Source organism: Bufo bufo, chromosome 6 (genome assembly GCF_905171765.1).
Source record: "Bufo bufo chromosome 6, aBufBuf1.1, whole genome shotgun sequence".
Taxonomy (NCBI): Eukaryota; Metazoa; Chordata; class Amphibia; order Anura; family Bufonidae; genus Bufo; species Bufo bufo.
In genome coordinates this window covers 134203683-134228373 of record NC_053394.1, presented here as the reverse complement: position 1 = coordinate 134228373, position 24691 = coordinate 134203683, and positions in this window count along the sequence as shown.

Sequence of the window (24691 nt, the reverse complement as noted above, 5' to 3'; positions counted from 1 at the left end):
CCAGGAGTAGAGCCACGGTAGATCTCATTGCTCTGAGATTTTGGTGGCCGGCTCTTCGTAAGTCGGTGGAGGGTTTTGTGGCTGCTTATGAGACGTGCGCTCGCGCTAAGGTCCCTCGTTCACGGCCTTCAGGTTCCCTTCTCCCGTTACCCATACCTTCCCGTCCTTGGACACACCTGTCCATGGACTTTATCACGGATCTTCCTCGTTCCTCGGGGAAGTCGGTGATCCTGGTGGTGGTGGACCGTTTTAGCAAGATGGCTCATTTCGTACCTTTCCCTGGTTTACCCAATGCTAAAACGTTGGCGCAAGCTTTTGTCGACCATATTGTTAAATTGCACGGCATTCCCTTTTGTTTCCGATAGAGGCACGCAGTTTGTGTCCAGGTTCTGGAAGGCTTTCTGTTCTCGCCTGGGGGTTCGGCTGTCCTTCTCTTCTGCTTTTCACCCGCAGTCGAATGGTCAGACTGAGCGCCTCAATCAGAATCTGGAGACATATTTGCGCTGTTTTGTGGCAGAGAACCAGGAGGATTGGTGTTCATTTCTCCCTCTTGCTGAGTTTGCTCTGAACAACCGTCGTCAGGAATCTTCTGATAAGTCACCATTCTTTGGTGCATATGGGTTCCATCCGCAGTTTGGGACATTCTCGGGAGGGGCTCTTTCTGGTTTACCTGAGGAGGAGAGATTTTCCTCGTCTTTGTCTACCATTTGGCAAAAGATTCAGAGTAATCTTAAAAAGATGAGTGAGAGGTATAGGCGTGTGGCTGATAAGAGACGTGTGCCTGGTCCGGACCTGAATGTGGGTGATCTGGTGTGGTTGTCTACAAGAAACATTAAACTGAAGGTTCCCTCCTGGAAATTGGGTCCCAAGTTTATTGGGCCTTATAAAATCTTGTCAGTCATCAATCCTGTTGCCTTCCGTCTTGATCTTCCACGGGTTTGGAAGATACATAATGTATTTCACAGATCTCTCTTAAAACCATATGTCCAGCCCACGGTACCCTCCTCTTTGCCTCCTCCTCCGATTTTGGTTGATGGCAATCTGGAGTTTGAGGTTTCCAGAATTGTGGACTCTCGCATTGTCCGCGGTTCTCTTCAGTACCTCGTTCATTGGAAGGGTTATGGTCCTGAGGAGAGGATGTGGGTTCCGGTGTCGGACATTAAAGCCACTCGCCTCATCAGGGCATTTCATAGGGCTCATCCTGAGAAGGTGGGTCCTGGGTGTCCGGAGTCCACCCGTAGAGGGGGGGGGGTACTGTCACTACCAGAGCTTTGGGACGTTCTCACAGCTCTGTTTCTCCACCCCTGTGATGATGTCACTACTAGAGCTGGGAGGAGTTCTCACTGCTCTGTTTACTTTTGGTTTCCTTCCTCCCAGCTGTTCCTCATGCGTTTGATTTCCCTCTCTTTATATCACCCCTCCTCCTATTGTAAGGCGTGGATTATAGTTCTCATTTCAGTTGTAGCTCTTGCTTTAGTATCTTCACTTGTAGCTATCAGTTCACTGGACCTGTGTTCTGCTGCAGCAAACACTCCGGATATTGCCAGCTGTCCTTGGATCCGTCTTCTCTGCGGCTGCAACACCTTCAGCTAAGTGTACAGACATTGTTGTGTACCTGATTATTTTCTGACTGGATCTGAGGTGGCCACGGTTCCCTCCATATACTGAGTAGGGCACCGGTGGCCGTGCCCCTTCCACTATTGTAGGGGTTACAGTGGTCATCAGTCTTAGGCACGTGGGCATGCCTCGTTCCGCCATTTGGATCCGGGCATGTGCTTTAGCAGCATAGGGAGAGCTTTGAGGGTCGGACAGGGGTCACCCTTGATCCTCCCTAGTTTGGGTCCGGTCAGTAGCTCTTTTACTGTGTATACTATTGTTGCTCACATACAGCCGTGACAGTCACATTATAAAATGCTACTGTACAGAGCCCCCCATATAAAATACCCCTTCTTTGTGGCCTCAGTAGATGCCCCTATAGTGCCCACCAATAATGTGCCAGTAAGAAGAGCCCCTATAGTGCCACCAAATAATGTGCCAGTAATAAGTGCCCCCATAGATGTCCCCCAATAATGTGCCAGTAAAATGTGCTCCCATAGATGCCCCCTAATAATGTGCCAGTAAAATGTGCCCCATAGATGCCCCCAAATCATGTTCCATTAATAAGAGCCCCCCCACACCATGTGCCAGTAGCCAGAGCCCCCCCATATCATGTGCCAGGAGCCAGAGGCCCCCCATCATGTGCCAGTAGCCAGAGCCCCCCATCATGTGCCAGTAGCCAGAGCCCCCCCAAATCATGTGCCAGTAGCCAAAGCCCCCCCCATATCATGTGCCAGTAGCCAGAGGCCCCCCATCATGTGCCAGTAGCCAGAGCCCCCCCATATCATGTGCCACTAGCCAGAGCCCCCATATCATGTGCCAGTAGCCAGAGCCCCCCAAAATCATGTGCCAGTAGCCAGAGCCCCCCCTATCATGTGCCAGTAGCCAGAGGCCCCCCATCATGTGCCAGTAGCCAGAGCCCCCCCTATACCATGTGCCAGTAGCCAGAGGCCCCCCCATCATGTGCCAGTAGCCAGAGCCCTCCCTATCATGTGCCAGTAGCCAGAGCCCCCCCATCATGTGCCAGTAGCCAGAGCCCCCCATCATGTGCCAGTAGCCAGAGCCCCCCCTATACCATGTGCCAGTAGCCAGAGGCCCCCCCATCATGTGCCAGTAGCCAGAGCCCCCCCATCATGTGCCAGTAGCCAGAGCCCCCCCATATCATGTGCTAGTAGCCAGAGCCCCCCCTCAAATCATGTGCCAGTAACCAGAGCCCCCCTATCATGTGCCAGTAGCGCCCACATCATGTGCCAGTAGCCAGAGCCCCCCCTCATATCAGTAGCCGCCAGTATTGCACACAAAAAACACACAAAAAAACCAGACAACATATACTTACCTCCATGTCAGCGATGCGATGCAGGCCTCTTCCGGCCTGTGTCCCGCGCTGTACGGCTCAGGCGGCGCGATGATGTCATCACGCCGCCTGCGCCTGCCTCTGATAGGCTGCCGGCCTAGTGCCGGCAGCCTATCAGAGGAACAGGGGAGGGACACACCTCTCCCTCCCCTGCCCCATGTCCTGAGGACGGCGATACAGATGACTATGGAGATGAGCGCTTTCACAATGGAAGCGCTTATCTCTCTGTGTGACTGTCCTGCCGCCGCTGCCCCCACTTGCTGCCACGGGGACGGGGCCCACGAAAATATATTTAGTTGCGGGCCGGCGGGGGCCCCTAAGAACTTGGGGGCCTGGGCGCAATTGCCCCCCTTGCCTTAAAGGGCTTCTGTCACCCCACAAAACTCATTTTTTTTTTTTGGGATAGTTACATTCCTTATAGCGCGATATAGGAGAATATAATCTTATCACTTACTTTCATCCGGCCGTTTCTTTAGAAAATGAAGTTTTATAATATGTAAATCCGGTCTCTACCAGCAAGTAGGGCGTCTACTTGCTGGTAGCCGCAGCAGAAAACCGCCCCCTCGCCGTGTTGATTGACAGGGCCAGCCGTGATCTCCTCCTCCGGCCGGCCCTGTCAGTATTTTAAAAATCGCGCGCCTCTGTTCATTCGGCGCAGGCGCTCTGAGATGAGGAGGCTCGTCTCCTCAGCACTCCCTCAGTGCGCCTGCGCCGATGACGTCTTCTCTTTCGGTGATGTCATCGGCGCAGGCGCACTGATGGAGTTGTGAGGAGACGAGCCTCTTCATCTCAGAGCGCCTGCGCCGAATGAACAGAGGCGCGCGATTTTTGAAATGCCGACAGGGCCGGCAGGAGGAGGAGATCACGGCTGGCCCTGTCAATCAACACGGCGAGGGGGCGGTTTTCTGCTGCGGCTACCAGCAAGTAGACGCCCTACTTGCTGGTAGAGACCGAATTTACATATTATAAAACTTCGTTTTCTAAAGAAACGGCCGCATGAAAGTAAGTGATAAGATTATATTCTCCTATATCGCGCTATAAGGAATGTAACTATCCAAAAAAAAAAAAAAGAGTTTTGTGGGGTGACAGAAGCCCTTTAATGGAAGCACCGGCCCTGTGTATATATACACTCACCTAAAGAATTATTAGGAACACCATACTAATACGGTGTTGGGCCCCCTTTTGCCTTCAGAACTGCCTTAATTCTACGTGGCATTGATTCAACAAGGTGCTGATAGCATTCTTTAGAAATGTTGGCCCATATTGATAGGATAGCATCTTGCAGTTGATGGAGATTTGAGGGATGCACATCCAGGGCACGAAGCTCCCGTTCCACCACATCCCAAAGATGTTCTATTGGGTTGAGATCTGGTGACTGTAGGGGCCATTTTAGTACAGTGAACTCATTGTCATGTTCAAAAAACCAAATTTAAATGATTCGAGCTTTGTGACATGGTGCATTATCCTGCTGGAAGTAGCCATCAGAGGATGGGTACAAGGTGGTCATGAAGGGATGGACATGGTCAGAAACAATGCTCAGGTAGCCCGTGGCATTTAAACGATGCCCAATTGGTACTAAGGGGCCTAAAGTGTGCCCAGAAAACATCCCCCACACCAATACACCACCACCACCAGCCTGCACAGTGGTAACAAGGCATGATGGATACATGTTCTCATTCTGTTTACGCCAAATTCGGACTCTACCATTTGAATGTCTCAACAGAAATCGAGACTCATCAGACCAGGCAACATTTTTCCAGTCTTCAACAGTCCAATTTTGGGGAGCTCGTGCAAATTGTAGCCTCTTTTTACTATTTGTAGTGGAGATGAGTGGTACCCAGTGGGGTCTTCTGCTGTTGTAGCCCATCCGCCTCAAGGTTGTGCGTGTTGTGGCTTCACAAATGCTTTGGTGCATACCTCGGTTGTAACGAGTGGTTATTTCAGTCAACGTTGCTCTTCTATCAGCTTGAATCAGTCGGCCCATTCTCCTCTGACCTCTAGCATCCACAAGGCATTTTTGCCCACAGGACTGCCGCATACTGGATGTTTTTCCCTTTTCACACCATTCTTTGTAAACCCTAGAAATGGTTTTGCGTGGAAATCCCAGTAACTGAGCAGATTGTGAAATACTCAGACCGGCCCGTCTGGCACCAACAACCATGCCACGCTCAAAATTGCTTAAATCACCTTTCATTCCCATTCTGACATTCAGTTTGGAGTTCAGGAGATTGTCTTGACCAGGACCACCCCCCTAAATGCATTGAAGCAACTGCCATGTGATTGGTTGACTAGATAATTGCATTAATGAGAAATAGAACAGGTGTTCCTAATAATTCTTTAGGTGAGTGTACAGTATATATACTTTTATTTTATTTTATTTTTAAGTCCTTGGTTATTCAATGGATCACACAAGACCATATCACTACAGAATTAGTAAAGCTTGGTGACGACCCCTGCTGTCATCTCTGCCCCTCTGTCTGTTCCCTAGGAGGGAAGCTGTTACCTGTGGCTGCTCCGCTCTCCTATCCAAATTACTCCTGATTATAAATTTAGTGATCCAGGTTATAGACATTTATTGGCCAATTCCAAGATCCATAACTTTAAATGTTTAGTTCAGATAGCCATATGTGGACTTATGATTTTTTATTTTTTTTTGCAGGACAAGTTGTAACTTTTAATTGTGGGGTGAAATAAAAAAAAATGCAATTCCCCATTCTTTAATCAAATTTTGGGTTTTGGGTTTACGCCGTGAGTGAAAAATGACATGACAGCTTTATTCCGTGGGTCGATATGACAATACCAAATCGACATAGTTTCTGTTATGTCTTTTTTTGTTACAGTGTTTATCGCACATAATAAATATTGTTATATTTTAATAGTTCGGACAGGTCTGTGCCGATTGTGCTTTTTTTTTTTTAAATAGTTTATTGTTTTACACTGACCAAAAATATAAACGCGACACTTTCGGTTTTTCTCCCATTATGCATGAGCTGAACTCAAAGATCTGAAACATTTTCTACATAAGACCCATTACTCTCAAATATTGTTCACCAATCTGTCTAAGGCCTCATGCACACGACCGTTGTTTTGGTCCGCATCCGAGCCGCTGTTTTTGCGGCTTGGATGCGGACACATTCACTTCAATGGGGCCGCAAAAGATGTGGACAGCACTCCGTGTGCTGTCCGCATCCGTTGCTCTGTTCTGTGGTCCGCAAAAAAAATATAACCTGTCCTATTCTTGTCCGCAAAACGGACAAGAATAGGCAGTTATATCAATGGCTGTCCGTGCCGTTCCGCAAATTGCGGGACACACACGGACGCCATCCGTGTTTTGCGGATCCGCAATTTGCGGACTGCAAAACACACAATGGTCGTGTGCATGTAGCCTTAATCTGTGTTAGTGAGCACTTCTCCTTTGCCGAGATAAAGGAGACTGCCCACTCTGAAATGTGCATAGCTTTGCCTCACTGGAGGGGGGGGGGGGGTCAGAAAACCAGTCAGTATCTGGTGTGGCCATCATTTGCCTCACGCAGTGCAACACATCTCCGTCGCATAGAGTTGATCAGGTTGTTGATTGTGGCCTGTGGAATGTTGGTCCACTCCTCTTCAATAACTGTGCGAAGTTGCAGAATATTGGCAGGAACTGGAACACGCTGTCGTATACGCCGATCCAGAGCATCCTAAACATGCTCAATAGGTGACATGTCTGGTGAGTATGCTGGCCATGCAGAACTGGGATGTTTTCAGCTTCCAGGAATTGTGTACAGATCCTTGCAATATGGGCCCGTGCATTATCATACTGCAACATGAGGTGATGGTCGTGGATGAATGGTACAACAGTGGGCCTCAGTATCTCGTCAAGATATCTCTGTGCATTCAAAATGCCATCAATAAAATGCACCTGTGTTCGTTGTTTATAACATATGCCTGCCCATACCATAACCCCACCTCCACCATGGGCCACTCGATCCACAACGATGACGTCAGCAAACCGCTCACCCACACAACGCCACACACGCTGTCTGCGATCTGCCCTGAACAGTGAAAACCCAGACTCATCCGTGAACAGAACGCCTCTCCAACATGCCAGATGCCATCGAATGTGAGCATTTGCCCACTCAAGTCGGTTATGATGACGAACTGCAGTCAGGTCCAGACCCCGATGAGGACGACGAGCATGCAGATGAGCTTCCCTGAGACGGTTTCTGACAGTTTGTGCAGAAATTCTTTGGTTATGCAAACCGATTGTTGCTGCAGTTGTCCGGGTGGCTAGTCTCAGACGATCATGGAGGTGAATATGCTGGATATGGAGGTCCTGGGCTGGTGTCGTTACACGTGGTCTGTAGTTGTGAGGCCGGTTGGATGTACTGCCGAATTCTCTGAAACGCCTTTGGAGACGGCTTATGGTAGAGAAATAAACATTCATTGCATGGGCAACAGCTCTGGTAGACATTCCTGCAGTCAGCATGCCAATTGCACGCTCCCTCAAACGTTGCGACATCTGTGGCATTGTGCTGTGTGATCAAACTGCACATTTCAGAGTGGGCTTTTATTGTGGGCATTCTAAGGCACACCTGTGCAATATTCATGCTGTCTAATCAGCACCTTGATAAGCCACACCTGTGAGGTGGGATGGATTATCTCAGCAAAGGAGAAGTGCTCACTCAGAGATTTAGACAGATTTGTGAACAATATTTGAGAGTAATGGGTCTTTTGTGTATGTAGAAAATGTTTCAGATCTTTGAGTTCAGCTCATGCAAAATGGGAGCAAAACCGAAAGTGTTGCATTTATATCTTTGGTCAGTGTATAATCTTCATAAAAAGTTAACTTCTGACTGTTCTGCCAAAGGCAGCAATGTGTTCATATATTACTGATCCCGAGTTACATACAGTATTAAACTCCAGAGCTGCACTCACTATTAGGGCTCATGCACACGACCGTTGTTGTTTTACGGTCTGTTTTTCACTGATCCGTTGTTCCGTATCTGAGGTTTTTTTTCTTTGATTTAAGTCCTCTTCCATTCCGTTATTGCACAAAACATATCCATATGGTTTCCTTATTTGATCTGTTTTTTGCGGATCGGAAACGGAAACAGTGACTTATTAATCACCAAACACATGAGCAATATTGGCTGGGCATAGCATTTCTACACTATGGATCCGCAAAATACGGATGAAATACAGATGACATACGGATGTGTTCCGTGTGCATTCCGTATTTCTGCAGACCCATTGACTTGAATGGGGCCTCGGACCGTGATTTGCGGACATAAATAGGACATGCACTACTTTTTTGCGGAACGAAAATACAGAAATACAGAAATGGAATGCACACGGAGTAACTTCTGTTGTTTTTGCAGACCCATTGAAGTGTATGGTTCTGCATACTGTCCACAAAAAAAAACAGAACTGAAGCAGAAAGAAAATACGTTCATGTGCCTGTGCCCTTATGCTGGTGGAGTAACTGTGTACATACATTACATTACTTATCCTGTACTGCTCCTCAGTTACACACAGTATTAAATTCCACAGCTGCACTCACTATTCTGCTGGTGGAGTCACTGTAACATACATTACTAATCCTGTACTGATCCTGAGTTACATCCTGTATTATACTCCAGACCTGCACTCACTATTCTGCTAATGTGGTCAATGTGTACATATTTTACATATTCTATACTGATCCCGAATTACATGCTGTTTTTTATTCCAGAGCTGCACTCACTGTTCTGCTGGTGGAGTCACTTTAAACATACATTACTTATCCTGTACTGCTCCTGAGTTACATCCTGTATTATATTCCAGAGCTGCACTGGTGGAGTCAGTGTAAATACATTACTTGATCCTCAGTTACAACCTGTATTATACTCCAGAGCTGCACTCACTATTCTGCTGGTAGAGTGACTGTGTACATACAGTTCATTACTTATTATGTCCTAAACCTAAATTATGGTATTTATTATACTCCAGAGCTGCATTCCCAATACTATTGGCTGTTATTGGAAACAGCAGACAATCGTGTTATCAGATACACATCTTACAGCATAGGCCAAGTTCACACTTCCGTTATTTCCATCAATTATTATGAGCAAAAACCAGTGAAGCCTACTCAGAGATAAGGTATAATCGTTAATTTCTAACGATAATTTGTTTTCCCTTAGTCCTAACAGCAGCACAGATGGGGTTAACTGCCCCTGTGGACTGGTAGGACCGGCGGAATTTTTAATGAGACCAAGAACCAATAAACGATCTTCAGCTCCCTGAAAGGGAGGACATCGCCCCCCAGCCCACCGTGTTTTTAACAAGCATAATGTACTTAGGGTGGGATATTTGTGTGCTGCTGTTAGGACTAAGGGAAAACAAATTATCGTTAGAAATTAACGATTCCCTTACGTCCTACCAGCAGCACAGATGGGGAGATAGCAAGAAGAATCCCCTAGGGAGGGTCCTCATGCCTGGTAGAACTAAGAACTGTCTGCCCAAAGGCCGAAAACTCTGCCATCCTAGCATCTATCCTATAATGGGAGATGAAGGTTGACTCAGAACTCCAGGAAGCCGCCTTACAGATCAACTCTAAGGGGAGAAGTCTTCTCTCCGCAACAGAGGTGGAGACAGCCCTAGTAGAATGGGCTCTCACAAACTCTGGAGGATCTAGGGATTGGGAGACGAAAGCCTCCCTAATGGCTTCCTTGATCCAGCGACTAATGGTAGCTTTAGACGCTTTACGGCCTTTAGACTTACCGGCAAACAGGATGAGGAGATTCTCATCTATCCTGAACTCTCTGGATCTATCCACATAGACCTGGAGGCATCTAGAAATATCCAGCGGGTCTCTAGCTGGAGTATCAGAGGAGGAGGCTGAAAACAAAACTGGTAAAGAGATTACCTGGTTAATATTTTGGAAGGTTGGAACCTTAGGCCTGAAGTAGGGTAAAAACTTCAGGAGTACTCTGTCCTGCAGGAAAATGATGTAAGGGTGAATTGCAGAAAAAGCCTGCAATTCAGAGATCCTTTTGGCTGAAGCTACAGCCAGAAGAAAAACCATCTTTAAAGTCAAAAATCTGAATCCCACCTCCTCCAATGGCTCGAAGGGGGGAGATGCTAGCCCCCTGAGCACTACTGAAAGATCCCACTGGGGAATAGGTTTCAGTATAGTAGGCTTTAGTCTTTCAGCTCCCTTAAGGAAGCGTTTGATGAGTGGGTCCCGAGAATGTGGCCTGTTAAGACAGGCCGAGATGGCACAAATCTGTACCTTCAAGGTAGCTGGAGAAAGACCTTTATCTAATCCATCTTGAAGGAATTGTAATATCGCAGGAAGGGGCGGATCTGCAGACGCCACCTGTTTGGAATCACACCATGACATGAAGATTCTCATGATCCTGGAGTAGGCCTTCTTCGTAGACTCTGCTCTGGAATGCGACAAAGTTCTCAGGACCGACTTCTATTTCGTCAATACCCTCGGTATCATGGAAAACGGAGGGAAGATGTAAGCCAGCCTGAACCTCCACGGTATCGACAGAGCATCTATCGCCAGGGGGTTGTCTTCCCTGTATAAGGAACAGAACCTCAGAACCTTGGCGTTGAACCTGGTCGCCATGAGATCCACCTCTGGCATACCCCATCTGTGAACTAACTGCCTGAAGATCTCCGGATGCAGAGACCACTCCATGGTCGGTAAGCCTCGACTTAAGCGGTCCGCTATCATATTGAGGGAGCCTCGAATATGAGTGGCAGATAGATGGGAAAGGTTCATCTCTGCCCACCGAAGAATTACCCCGATCTCTGACAGAAGGGGCAATGATCTTGTGCCTCCCTGCTTGTTTATATAGAGAACCGCAGTCATATTGTCTGACTGGACTTTCACTGCTTTGCCCTGGATCTGAGGGGCGAAGTGAAGGAGGGCTAGCCGGATAGCTCGCATCTCGCGAAGATTGGAAGAGAGACTCCGCTCCAGAGGAGACCAAGATCCCTGTACTGGGGATCCGTCCAGGTGAGCGCCCCAGCCTACAAGGGACGCATCTGTAGTCAATATGAGCCAAGCTGGTTGGGTCATAGACTTCCCTGCTGGTAGCCGAAACCACCATCTGAGGGAATTCCGGGTTTGACCGGACAGGGAGCACAGGGAATCTAGCCCCGCAGGGCTGCCGTTCCATAAGTGTAAGACCTCCGACTGAAGAGGACGGAGGTGCCATAGCGCCCAAGGGACTGCGTCCGCAGCCGCTGACATGAGCCCCAGCATCTTCATGAGAGTCCGAATAGAGACTCGACGTGGGACATAAAGGACCCTTGCCAGGTCCTGAATCCGCGCTCTCCTTTCTAGAGTCAACTGGAGGGACATCTCCACAGAGTCGACCACGAATCCTAAATAATGGATTGAAGTCGATGGGCTCACATTCGACTTCTGCCAGTTGATAATCCAGCCCAGGCGGAGGAGAAAGGAGATTGCGATCTGAAGATGGTGGGTAAGGATCGGAACTGAAGAGGCTATGAAAAGCCAATTGTCCAGATAAGGAATAATAGTCAGTCCTTGAAGTCTCAAAGCTGCCACCACCGACACCACCACCTTGGTGAAGATAAGGGGGGCAAAAGAGATTCCGAAGGGAAGCGCGGCGAACTGAAAGTGCCTGCAAACCCCTAAAATCTGGACAGCGATCCTGAGGAACTTCCGGGAAGCGGAATGGATCGGGATGTAAAGGTATGCATCCTTGAGGTCCAGAGTAGCCATGACGTCTCCAGAGTTGAGGATATGGCTGACTGACCTTATGGTTTCCATCCGAAACCTGGTTTTCCTTATAAATCGATTGAGGAATCTCAAGTCGATGATCATCCAGAGATCTCCCGTCTTCTTGGGAACCAGGAACACTGGAGAATAAATGCCTAGGCCTCTCTCCCCTGCCGGCACCTCCTCCAGGGCTCCCTTGGAGATATAGTCCTGAATATAAGACTCTAGGATCTTTTGTTTGGCAGACCCGAAGTTTCGCGTGGCGATGAATCTCTCTGGGGGGGGGGGGGGGGGGGGGGGGGGAGATGAGATCTACCCGGTAATCGGCAGAAATTATATCCTGAACCCAGGGGTCTGCAATCTGCTGGGCCCAAAAGTTTTTGAAGTGGGAGAGACGGCCCCCCACGGGAATCTGGGGGAGGCGTACGGGAAAATCTAGAGGAGATACTGCAGGGGCAGCAGGGCTTATCCAAGAGCCTCGGGGAGGCCCATAGTCAGGAGGGTTTCGCCTCCCTGGTGGGTTTGCGGGGGCGTCTCGAGAATCTACGAGAGTGCCCCCCCAATCTCTGCGCCTAGCCTGCTGCCCTGAACGGCCTCTGCCTTTTTTATCCTGTCTGGGGCGTCCCCGGAATGGCTGCTGGGGGAGACTCTTCCCTTTCTTGTCGGAGAGTCCCTCCATGATTTTGTCCAATTTGGACCCGAACAGCCTATCCGGCTCGAAGGGGAGCCCACATAGATTAAATTTGGACGCATTGTCCGCGATCCACGGCTTCAGCCATAGTGGTCTGCGGGCAGCTAAAACTAGAGCCATTGTTTTGGCGGCCAGTTTCAACTGCATCTGGGTGGAATCACACAAGAAATCCATAGCCAGATTGACTGTTTTAAAAGCTGTCAAGATGTCGTCTCTGGAAACGCTCTGGTCCACGTCCGTCTGGATCTGATTGAGTTTGGAGCGTAGAAAGGAGGCTACTTCAGTGGCCGCAATTGATGTTCATGCGGAGGCAGCGGCCGCCGCGTAACTTCTTCTGAGGGTGCACTCTGCCCTCCGGTCTAGAGGGTCCTGCAGACTAGACCCATCGTCTGCAGGGACCAGAGTGCGCCTGGACAACTTGGCTATTGCCATGTCCACCTTGGGAACGGAACCCCACGATTCCACCAAGGGTTTAGCCATTGGGTACATCAGCTTGAACTTCCTGGTGAGAACTGGACCTTTCTCAGGCTTTCTCCACTCTGTGCGCATCACAGAGAGAAAGGTCTCATCCGCTCTAAAGACACGCTGTGTCCGTCCGGCGGGATCGGAGGACTCCCCCATGTCAACATCCTGGTCCCCTGCCTGATGGACTTCAGCAACTTCTGCGTTTTCTCTGGAGGAAAAAAACAAGAAGCTAATTCTTCCTCCTCAGAAGATGACCCCACCGAACAGGGGGTAGGTCTCTCGACCGGTGCAGCTACTTCCATGGGAGTCTGAGAGGATCCTGGTAGCCTCTCATTAAGGCTACTTTCACACTAGCGTTCGGGTGTCCGCTCGTGCGCTCCGTTTGAAGGGGCTCACGAGCGGCCCTGAAAGCATCCGTCTGGCCCTAATGCATTCTCAGTGGAGGCGGATCCACTGAGAATGCATCCGCCTGCCAGCGCTCAGCCTCCGCTCCGCTCAGTGAGCGGACACCTGAACGCTGCTTGCAGCGTTCTGGTGTCCGCCTGGCCGTGCGGAGGCGAGCGGATCCGTCCGACCTTACAATGGAAGTCAATGGGGACGGATCCGCTTGAAGATGACACTATATGGCTCAATCTTCAAGCGGATCCGTTCCCCATTGACTTTCAATGTAAAGTCTGAACGGATCCGCTCAGGCTACTTTCAGACTTAGAAAATTTTCTAAGTTATAATGCAGACGGATCCATTCTGAACGGATACGAACGTCTGCATTATAGGAGCGGATCCGTCTGATGAAACATCAGACGGATCCGCTCCGAACGCTAGTGTAAAAGTAGCCTAAGCAGGCGCACCACTCCCTTAATGGAATCATCCATGTAGGTTTTCGTCCACTGGAACATCTCCTGCATCGTGGGTTCCGTGGATGTCTGTGTGCGACAACTTTCACACCTTGAGTAAGGGCAGTTGTCGTCCAAGGGTGTGTTACAATCGTAACAGGCCAAATGCTTCCTTTTGGCCCCGGACTTCCGCTGATCAGAATCCCTAGGGGAAGCCATAACTGTAAAGAAAAGAAAACAGGTCATAACACCTACAAACACCAGGTGGAGGTGAAAAGAGACCATATGGGCGCCCACCAGCACTGAAGCAAAATAGAGCTGGAAGAAAATACCCAAGCCAAGCAATATATCTAAGTAATATGCAGTGTACTCAAGTTGTGCAGTAGTAGGTGTTTCTGAGTGTAGTAGTGCAATATACACTAACCTGGTACAGCTGACTCTCTGCAAGGGCAGGTATAGGTAGGGATAGTTCGTGACGCCAGTGCCAAGTAAACGGTGGCACGCCGTTTGCGGATGCAGGAATAAATTGAGGAAACGTAGTCTTAAACAGAACTTTAACTTTAGTAGTTTGCAGGCAGAGACAATATTGGAAACGCAGTTCCTCAGCATACAGTCGATTTTGCAATTCGGTCGATGCAGGCAATACAGTACAGCAGGGTTATTACAGAGTGTTGAACACAGGATTTGCAGCAAAGGAGCTTGCACTCTAACTCTGTCTGATCCTGGAATGTAGCAATCCTCCACCAAGGCCCATTAACCTAAGTCTGGCTTTATATCCTTGATTTGGGCTTAAATAAGTACCTCCTCTGTCTTTCTTAGTACCTCTGGCTCCTCTGATCTTTGCCTCAGTCTCTCCTAGCTTCTGAATGGTTCCTCAGGCCCTTAGGCTAAGATGTTCCTGCTTCTGCATATGGGTATTCAGGAGGGAATCTTCTCCTGAACAGCAGGCTTCAGGCCTGGACTTGTCTCAGACATAGTCTAATCTCCAACTGTAGCTTACTGAAACTAGACTCCGTCTCCCTTTGCACTTCCTGGTCTGGCCTTATATAAACTAGGGCTCCCTAGCTCCCTCTATGGACTAGAAGTAGGAATGACACCCCTAGCAGGCCTGTAAGTGCAAGTTTCAGTGACAGGAAAATACACACATTACATTACATTTTATAAAACTGACATAAAACAATTTCCCATTATTTAGGAGGGACGACAGCACACCAAGTGACCTTTGGTAGTAACGGGTATTACAACTCCCGTATACTACATACCCCACTGCTTTAAGCTGAGTACGACCTCGTACTCCATCATGGATCTCCCAACTGGAAACTCTACCTGAAATAGAAAATAGAGACATGCAGGCATACATATATGTCATCCATCTGCATTTACATTTACATCAGGTCCAATTGGCAAAAGTGAAGGGTAGTGACAAGGGGCGTCGTTCTCTTCTCTCAGGATAGTGAATGGAACGGGGGCGCTGACCTGGCACAGCGGAACATTAGAACCAGGATAGTCCATGACAATGAATAAGTCCATGATAGAACAGTAGAAAACGGTATAAAAGTTCTTGGAGGCTCAAATAACAAACATGAGTCCGTACCCAGGCTATTTCTCATTAAATCACAGAGGCTCTCATGCGGTGGAGTCCATCTCTGGGCACAATACTTTTAAAAGAATAAGAATCTCAGAGGCTCAGGTACTTTTGAGTCTGTCTCCGGGCACGGTCCCTTGGTAACTGGTTGCACAATAAAATGGACAGCAAAGACAAGTGCTGTAATACCCCTGATCAACCTGAAAAGGGGGTGAAGGGTAAAAGGTGCAACAAAGGAACAGGCACAAATTGGTGTGGGGTAACAAAAGCAGGCAGGAGGTCCTGGAAACAAACGTGGCCTTGCTGACTTTGTGATTTCAGTGGTCAACACCTACCACTGAGCCGTGGACAAACTGGCAGCTGCAACAAAGGACCAGCAACATAGGACTCCTGTCCTGGAAGGGTTAACATCACCTTCTGAAGAAATAAATCGAGGGCCTAGCAGGCTGACTACAGTGGCACATCATATCCACTTTGCTCTGCTGGCAAGTATCGTCTGTAGTATTCCTCTACAGGAGGATGGGCCCACATGACTGTATCAGGGGGTAGCTGCAGGGTAAAGGGGCCCCTAATAGGTATCGGCCCCATAGGCCTAGGGGTGAACCCTCTGGTGGGCCGTGCCGGCCCTGGCATAATCACTGCAGGGTGTGACATGTTTGGCACCGCCGCAGCAAGCGGTCCGGTGCCCTGGGTGCAGCAGTTCACGGCAATCGCGGGTCCGGTCTGGGGCACTGACGGAGCGGTGACAACAGAAGACGGTCGGCGGGTGGTGACAGGCACCCTTACCTCATCCTTCCTCGGCGGTGTCTGGATCCTGGCGGTGTAGGTCTTACGCAGCTCCCGCAACTTCTCCTCCAGCCGGACGATCTGCTCCCCGATGCTCTCTGTGTCGGAGTCGCTGTCCTCTACTGGCGCTGCCGGCGCAGGCATAGTCACCGATGACGCGGACTCGGCCTCGGCAGGTTCTGGACTTGCATCTGGTCTCCGTCCTATCCGGATGTTCTGGAAGGTAGCACTCAGTCCTTTCAATTGCTCCAGCTCAGATATAGTCTTCTCTCGACGAGGCAGCTCGGGGGAAGGATAGGGGCTCACCCATTTCTCCAACACGGTTGGCTGCCAGAAGACGTTCGGCCCGATGAAGGAGCTCCGCTCCTGAAAGGCGTGATGGGCCGGCTCTGGAGAGCGTTCCGGTTCTCGCTCGCAGCCAGAGTGGTCTTCTTCTTCTGCCTCCCAATCCTCAGGTCCTCGCTTCGGACGGGTCACAGCAGTCGCATAGGGGCCTCGCAGGCCCTCGGCAGGGGTGTACTCCACTTCCTCTCCCTCGCGGAGACTGTGCTGGTACGAAGGGAGGTAGTCTCTTTTGACAGACCTTCGATTGACATAGAGGTCTCTGCCAGTAAGATAGTCCTGAATAAACCCGTAGCCACGGGGTTTGTCAAACGACAGCACCACTCCCTTTCTCCTTTCCAGGCGGGGTTGGGTGTGTGTATGCTTCTCGTGGATGGTCTTGGTCAATTCCTCATACACGATCTTCGTCTTGGTATTTCGCTTGATAGCGGCCTCTCGAATCTCCGCCATCAGGGAAGACCATTTGAACGATGGCTGAAGAAAGTCCCTCCATGAGCCATAGTAGGGCTCGGGTTCTTTCTCCCTGGTGCGGCAGGCGGGTTGCTCCGGTCCCGGAGCGTAGGCCGGTGGAGCCTCTTCTGGCTCTACACCGGTGTCGGTCATTTTTTCAATTACAGGTGTGGACGCTGCAGCAACGCTCTGTTCACAATCCAACATGCTCGATCCTTCTGAGGAGAGCGATAGGGTCGCGTCAATTAGAGTAGCCAGCTCCTCCCATTGCATTGGGGAGCCGCCCCCCAGGTATTCCAGTATATGGAGGGCGGTGTCCATGCTGGCAGACATGCAAATGTCCAGATAAGCCGTGGCGCCTGCCCTTGACCTTCTTCCCGCTTTTTCCTCAGAAAGGCGCCAATTTTTCCCGCCTTTTCGGGATGAAGGTGACGCAGCAGTAAATTCAGCAAGCCCAGCGGCCATCTTTAGGTACAAACGCTGTCTATTCACTGACGGCAAGCAGGAATGTTTAAAGTCCACAAAACCACACTCCAATGCGGCGATTTTCTTCCTCTGTGCAGCGCAATACTGTACAGCGCTTTTTAGAAGTTTTTGACACACTTTGGGTACGATTTTTAATCCACAAAGTCCACTTGAATAAAACAGGAAAATGTCACTTTGGTCACAGGGCAACGGTATAAGGCACAAAGTTCACGCTTCTTGCACTAGAAAGCGTGCGTATCCTGTTCGTGACGCCAAAAGAGAAGTGCAGTGTACTCAAGTTGTGCAGTAGTAGGTGTTTCTGAGTGTAGTAGTGCAATATACACTAACCTGGTACAGCTGACTCTCTGCAAGGGCAGGTATAGGTAGGGATAGTTCGTGACGCCAGTGCCAAGTAAACGGTGGCACGCCGTTTGCGGATGCAGGAATAAATTGAGGAAACGTAGTCTTAAACAGAACTTTAACTTTAGTAGTTTGCAGGCAGAGACAATATTGGAAACGCAGTTCCTCAGCATACAGTCGATTTTGCAATTCGGTCGATGCAGGCAATACAGTACAGCAGGGTTATTACAGAGTGTTGAACACAGGATTTGCAGCAAAGGAGCTTGCACTCTAACTCTGTCTGATCCTGGAATGTAGCAATCCTCCACCAAGGCCCATTAACCTAAGTCTGGCTTTATATCCTTGATTTGGGCTTAAATAAGTACCTCCTCTGTCTTTCTTAGTACCTCTGGCTCCTCTGATCTTTGCCTCAGTCTCTCCTAGCTTCTGAATGGTTCCTCAGGCCCTTAGGCTAAGATGTTCCTGCTTCTGCATATGGGTATTCAGGAGGGAATCTTCTCCTGAACAGCAGGCTTCAGGCCTGGACTTGTCTCAGACATAGTCTAATCTCCAACTGTAGCTTACTGAAACTAGACTCCGTCTCCCTTTGCACTTCCTGGTCTGGCCTTATATAAACTAGGGCTCCCTAGCTCCCTCTATGGACTAGAAGTAGGAATGACACCCCTAGCAGGCCTGTAAGTGCAAGTTTCAGTGACAGGAAAATACACACATTACATTACATTTTATAAAACTGACATAAAACAATTTCCCATTATTTAGGAGGGACGACAGCACACCAAGTGACCTTTGGTAGTAACGGGTATTACAACTCCCGTATACTACAAATATATCAAAGCACAGGGAACTCTGGAGCTAGCTTGTGAAAGCGATGCAACCAGAGCACTGAATGACAGGCTCTGGGCGCTTAAAAAGAGGAAGCCCCGCCCCCAGGGCGGGACCTCGATCGAAACAAACCCAGAGAAGTAATAGAGCCTTATACTCGGCTCAGCCCTCCTATGTGTCTCCCCAAACTTATCCTGAAGTTCAGGATGTTACAAGGGGGAAAAATAACCGAGTGGTGAGAGAAAAAACCTCACAGCATCGGAGCCGAAGAACCGGAAGTGACGTAGTTATACTAGGCTCAGCTGCATCTGAGCGTCACTTCCGGAAGATGGCGGCGAGTTTTGCGAAGAACACCGCTGAGACGCCCGAAGAACCCAGGCGGAGGAAGAGGGGAGAGGGCCACCCCCCCCCTGACGGTACTCTATATCAATATGGCCGCAATTACGCCTAAGATAAAGGCAAACTGCAACAAAAGCGATCTTTTTTAGATTAAAAAACAAGAGAGCCCTAGCCCTCTTCAGCTCCCTGAGGGGGGGAGCGACACGCCAGTCCACCTGTCCAAAGGACAGAAAAAAACACGGTGGGCTGGGGGGCGATCTCCTCCCTTTCAGGGAGCTGAAGATCGTTTATTGGTTCTTGGGCTCATTAAAAATTCCGCCGGTCCTACCAGTCCACAGGGGCAGTTAACCCCATCTGTGCTGCTGGTAGGACGTAAGGGAATGGAAAGATTTCCTCCTGTTCTGTGTTTTTGGCTGGTTTTGGCTCACAATAACTGATGGAAAAAACTGAACAAATAACTGAAGTGTTAACTCAGCCTTAGCTGCGCTCCTGTAATGCAGAGTAAGTTTTCCAAAATTAGATTACTATACAGTGCCTATCATAAAGAAAACACATAGAAATACCAATCACCAGACCAAGTTTTTTGTAAACCTTGAGCCAGCAGGGAATGCTGGGAGATTTGAGCTCTGAAGCTTGTGAGATCATGCTGAGCGTTGTAGATTTACAACATCTTGAGAACTGTTGCTGTATGAAGTGTTTACAAAATCCACAATGGACATTTCAATCTGCATCTTAATGTGTCATAAATAGAATGCCAAATTTACAGTGAGGACCGACACAGGCATAATAGTACAATATAGAGAGAGAACATGCATGATTTAATAAAACATTGCATAACAGTGCAGGTGTATGTGCCATTTATGAACTATGGGAAGGTGGGTGAGAATTTTTACAGGCACTGTAATGATGGACAGCGGTTGTCAGTATTAGTGCCTGCTACCCACAAATCAGCCGAAGATACGTCAAAATAGAGAATAAGACTACACATAACAGGATGGATCTGGGTTTTTAGGAGAAAATGCTGCATAATCCACTGATTTAGATTCAGTATGTAATGTAATGCAGGTCACTGGGAGAGTAGCAATGAGCGCTCTCTATTAGGAGCGTTCCTAGATCGGATTGTGGATGCTGAATATGCAGGTGTACATTTCTCTGCAGTCATCAGCCAAGATAAATGACCTATAAAAGATATTCAGGTTAACAAAACCCACGAGCAGATATCTGCACACAGAAAACAGGAGCAGTGATTGCCTGAGATTTATACACAAAGTTTTCTCTAAATCTTGGATTTATTTACCCAGAAATTACAAATTCCTCATGTAGGTTCCTTGATGATACTACTGTACGTTGCCTTTCTATGGGGGGAGGAGAACGGCAGCTTCCCCAGTGCCTCTGCAGGCTGGAGAGCATTTTCCTTTTATCTCATTTACTTGTTAATTAGGAATCTCATGTTCTTGACAAAACATTGCAGCATAAGGCCTCCTGCACACGAACGTGTGCGCCCCGTGGCCGTGCCGCGGGCCGGCCGCAATGCACAAACACCGTCTGTGGGGCAGCCGCAGCGGATCGCGGACCCATTCACTTTAATGGGTCCGCGATCCGGCCGTTCTGCAAAAAGATGTTCTTTCTTTTTGCGCAACGGAACTCTGTAGTGCTTCCGTAGGGTTCCGTTCCGCACCATTCCGCATCTCCAGATTTGCAGACCCATTGATGCGGAATGGTGCCCGTGTATGCATTTGCAGATCCGCAATACGGCAACGGGACACCTACGGTCGTGTGCAGGAGGCCTTAGAAAGGAACAAGAGGCACAAGAGCGTATATGAGGTCATTATATACAGAATAGACAACATCCACTTATAGACACAAGACATAAGAATGCTCTTAGTTGGTTGTAAAGGGCTGACCGGCTGTGTCGGTGATGTCACATTTGCCAGAAAACCAACTGACCCATTAATATTAGTGACATCACCACTCTGTAGGGAATCGATTTGCTGCATTCTCAAGGATGACATCACTATTCAGTAAATGATTAGACTGCATCCTTGGGGAAGTCACCGCTACTCACTAGTGAATGGATAGGCTGCATTTTCTGTGATGTCACCACTGGTATCTAGTGTATTGAAAGGCTCAATTTTCTGTGATGTCCCAGCTGCCTAGTGATAGGTAGACAATATATAGGCTACATTCTTAGTGATGTGATTGCTCTCTAGTTAGTGAATAGGCTGTATATTCATTAATGTCATTGCTTTTCAGAAAATGTATAGGCTGCCTTCTCAGTGATGTCACTGCTTTCTAGTGTGTGGTGAAGTTGCATTCTCAGTGATGTCACAGCTAGTCTCTAATGAATGGATAGAAAGGGATGCAAATGAGCTCTCAACAAGCTCTGCCTCTAATGCCACCAGATGTAGGGCAGCTAGTCTATAAGTCAATGTTCAACCCTTTAAATAGACCTAGAGACTTGACTGGGATATTAAAGGGATTCTGTCATCCAGATTTTAGCTACAGAGCTTTTCGCATCATCACATCAGTCTCCTCAATCTAGATAAAAATATACTAGTCTTACCCCCACATGTCTTGTCATTTAGGCTAAAAATCGCTTTTATTCATATGCTAATTATCTTTCTAAGGAGCCCAAGGGGCTGTCTCTCTGGCCGTTGGAGCCCAGCTGCGCCCCTTATTTTGGAGCCCAGCACTGCCCCGCTGTTAATTATTCACTCCTCTCCTCGTTGTTTTTTTTTCTAATGCGCTGTAATCTCACGCATGCGCCCTGGATCCACTCGTCCGGGCCCGCGCGGTGTTAACGGACCCGGAAGAGTGGATCCAGGGTGCATGCGCGAGATTATGGCGCACTAGACAAAAAAAATCTGCAAGAAGAGGAGTGAATAATTAACAGCGGGGCAGTGCTGGGCTCCAAGATAAGGGGCGCAGCTGGGCTCCAACGGCCAGAGAGACAGCCCCTTGGGCTCCTTAGAAATGCAATTAGCATATGAATAAAAGCTATTTTTAGCCTAAATGTCAAGACATGTGGGGGTAAGACTAGTATATTTTTTATCTAGACCGAGGAGACTGATGTGATGACAGAATCCCTTTAAGTAAGCCAGCACCTCTTCTGCAGACAGCTGTTTAGGGGTGATTGCCCCTCTTCAGTATGGCATATAAGTCTCCTTACGCCGATTAAGGCGCTCTCCCCAAGGAGAGATAATACCCCCCAAATCCAGACTTAGACCTCTCATCCAGTTAAGCCAAGTACTCTCTGCTCTGCACTGATGAGGGGTAATCACCCCGAAACAGCTGTCTGCAGATAAGGTGCTGGCTTATTTAATATCCAAGTCATGTTTCAAGGCCTATTTAAAGGGTGGAACATTGACTTATAGGATAGCTGCCTTACAGGCAGAGCTCCAGAGGAGCATGTATGGCCTATAAGTCTCCTCACGCCGATTAAGGCGCTCTCTCCCCAAGGAGAGATAGTGTCCCCCAAATAATGAATGGATAGACTACATTTTCCATGATGTCACTGCTGCTTTCTAGTGAAGGATACATTTTCAGTGATGTCACTGCTCTCTAATGAATCGATATCCTAATTTCTCTGATGTCACTACTCTCTGGTAAATTGATAGGCTGCAATTCAAGTGATGTCACTCCTTTCTAGCAAATGAATAGGCTGCATTTGAAATGTATTCTCTGTGATGTCACTGGTTTCTATGTAGTTCCCATACATCTAGACCAGGAATGTCCAACCTGCGGCCCTCCAGCTGTTGCAAAACTACAACTGCCAGCATGCCTGGACAGCCTACAGCTATTGGTCTACAGCAGGGCATTGTGGGATTTGTAGTTTTACAACAGCTGGAGGGCCGCAGGTTGGGCATCCCTGATCTAGACCATATTTCTCTGGTGGTACAGCATCCAGCTAAACCTCTGCTTCTACTGCCTCCCAAATATTTTCTCCATCACCTTTTTACCCATCATGGGATCAGCCTTCTACTGAAGAACATATTGTAGGATACTCATCCCCCCATTTAGCAGGGCTGTGTAGTGAAGGCTTAGTTCAGCATTTTCATCCTCTTATGTGTCCCAATGCACACATCCAAGTGGTTCCTAAATCCCTGCCAACATCCTCTCGGCTTGTATTGGATAGATGTCCTCAAGAATCCCCATCAAATGCGGCATGCAAAAAATGCAATGCTTGCTCCACCTAAAGCCAACCAATGTTTTCAAGGGTTCTCTAGGAATAATTATACTTTCATCAGAAGATATGAGCAGACCACAAATGGTCTCCTGAGAGATCCCCAGAACAGCTTGATCAGCAGATTCCTGAAATACTCAGCCCATACAATACATTGGAATGTAAGTTACTGTTCACTGGGAGAATTGGTTTCCAGCATCCATGCCCTGAGAAGATGAGAATAAGATAAATGTACTACAGAACCCAGGCTCTAGACTGACTTCCCGGTAACAAGGCAAACCTGCCATGATTTCTCTCATCTCGTTGTAAATGGTTTCCTGCGGGCAATGCAATGCATGTCTCTGATTGATGCCGAGGAAAAGACAAGATCAAGCGTCAAAAGCTGTTTTGGGAACACAGCAGCTGCAGGCGAACAAAGGGGAAAGCAGATCCTGGATGTACTCTGCTGTACATTTATATTTAGAGCCGTGGCTTCATGCTCGCACAATACATGCATGGGGATTCTCTTAACTAGACCTCTCACAAAACAAGAAGTATCTGTAGTCGCAGGTAGCGGCGAGGCTGTGCTAAAAGTGTCGCTCACAAAGGAACCTATTAACTATTTGCAGACACAGCTCTATGTGTTCAGTGGAGGTAGATGGCGGCTTAACTAATGACATTCTTTTACCTTCATTGTGAAGCAATATCAGAGATTAGCCAGAATCTAGGACAAAGTTTGCATTTGTCAAACCGATACAAGACAGATTGAATAATAATGCTCCAGTCTCAAGATTCTCTGATGTTAAGAGCCAAAGAAGACAGTATACAGATACATTTGATGGTTTAAAGGAACACTTCCTTCAGGGTATCTTTTTTTTTAAAACAAATATTCATAAAAACAATTTTGTTTTACAATTTTTGACTGGTTTTCTTCTTCATTTAAAACACCATTAAAAATGAAATACAAAATAGTGTCCATCTATAGCAGTCAGCACAGAGAGATCAACCTCCTATATAGATAGGTAACCCACTGTCAGTTTACTGCTGCTGTAAGGGAAAATGGTATCCAACGGGTAATTCTCATGATAATAGTAGGTGTGGAACTGGGATAATACTAGGACAGCTCTATTGTTCTCTTGATAGGCCTAGATAAGGATGGGAAGAGAGTTGTATTGATTAGTGTAATGTGTGATTCTGATCTCCCTCTGATTGGAGTCAATGGTCTACCAAGGCTGTATGCCATGCTAAGTGTTCACACAAAGGAGCACGTTAAAGAGCCAGGGCAGAAAGTAGACTGCATGGAGTGATTTCACAAAGGTATACATCCAGAGAGCCATCGCCTGGGCTGTTACTATGTCATATATTATTTATGGTAGTGTCCCTTTAAGTCAGGGGTGGGGAACCCCCTGTTCTGTATCAATTCTTAAAAAACCTTGGAAAACCATTTTAATGGAGGAGTTAGGAGCTGGCTGAAAGATTGCTGCCTGCACTGTGACCACTTGTGGATGACTTGTAAATCATAGACACCTATAAATACTTAACACAGCAGCATAAGATATAGAATAGGAAATCTTTATTGTTACTGAAACAACATACTAGTAGAAAAACACATATGTGCGTGGCAAAACAGACACAGGAATGAATGAGATTAAGATAGCATGGTATACGGTAAATGCAGTAATTCCTACTGACTCCTAAAAGGTACCAAGGGAGTAAAAC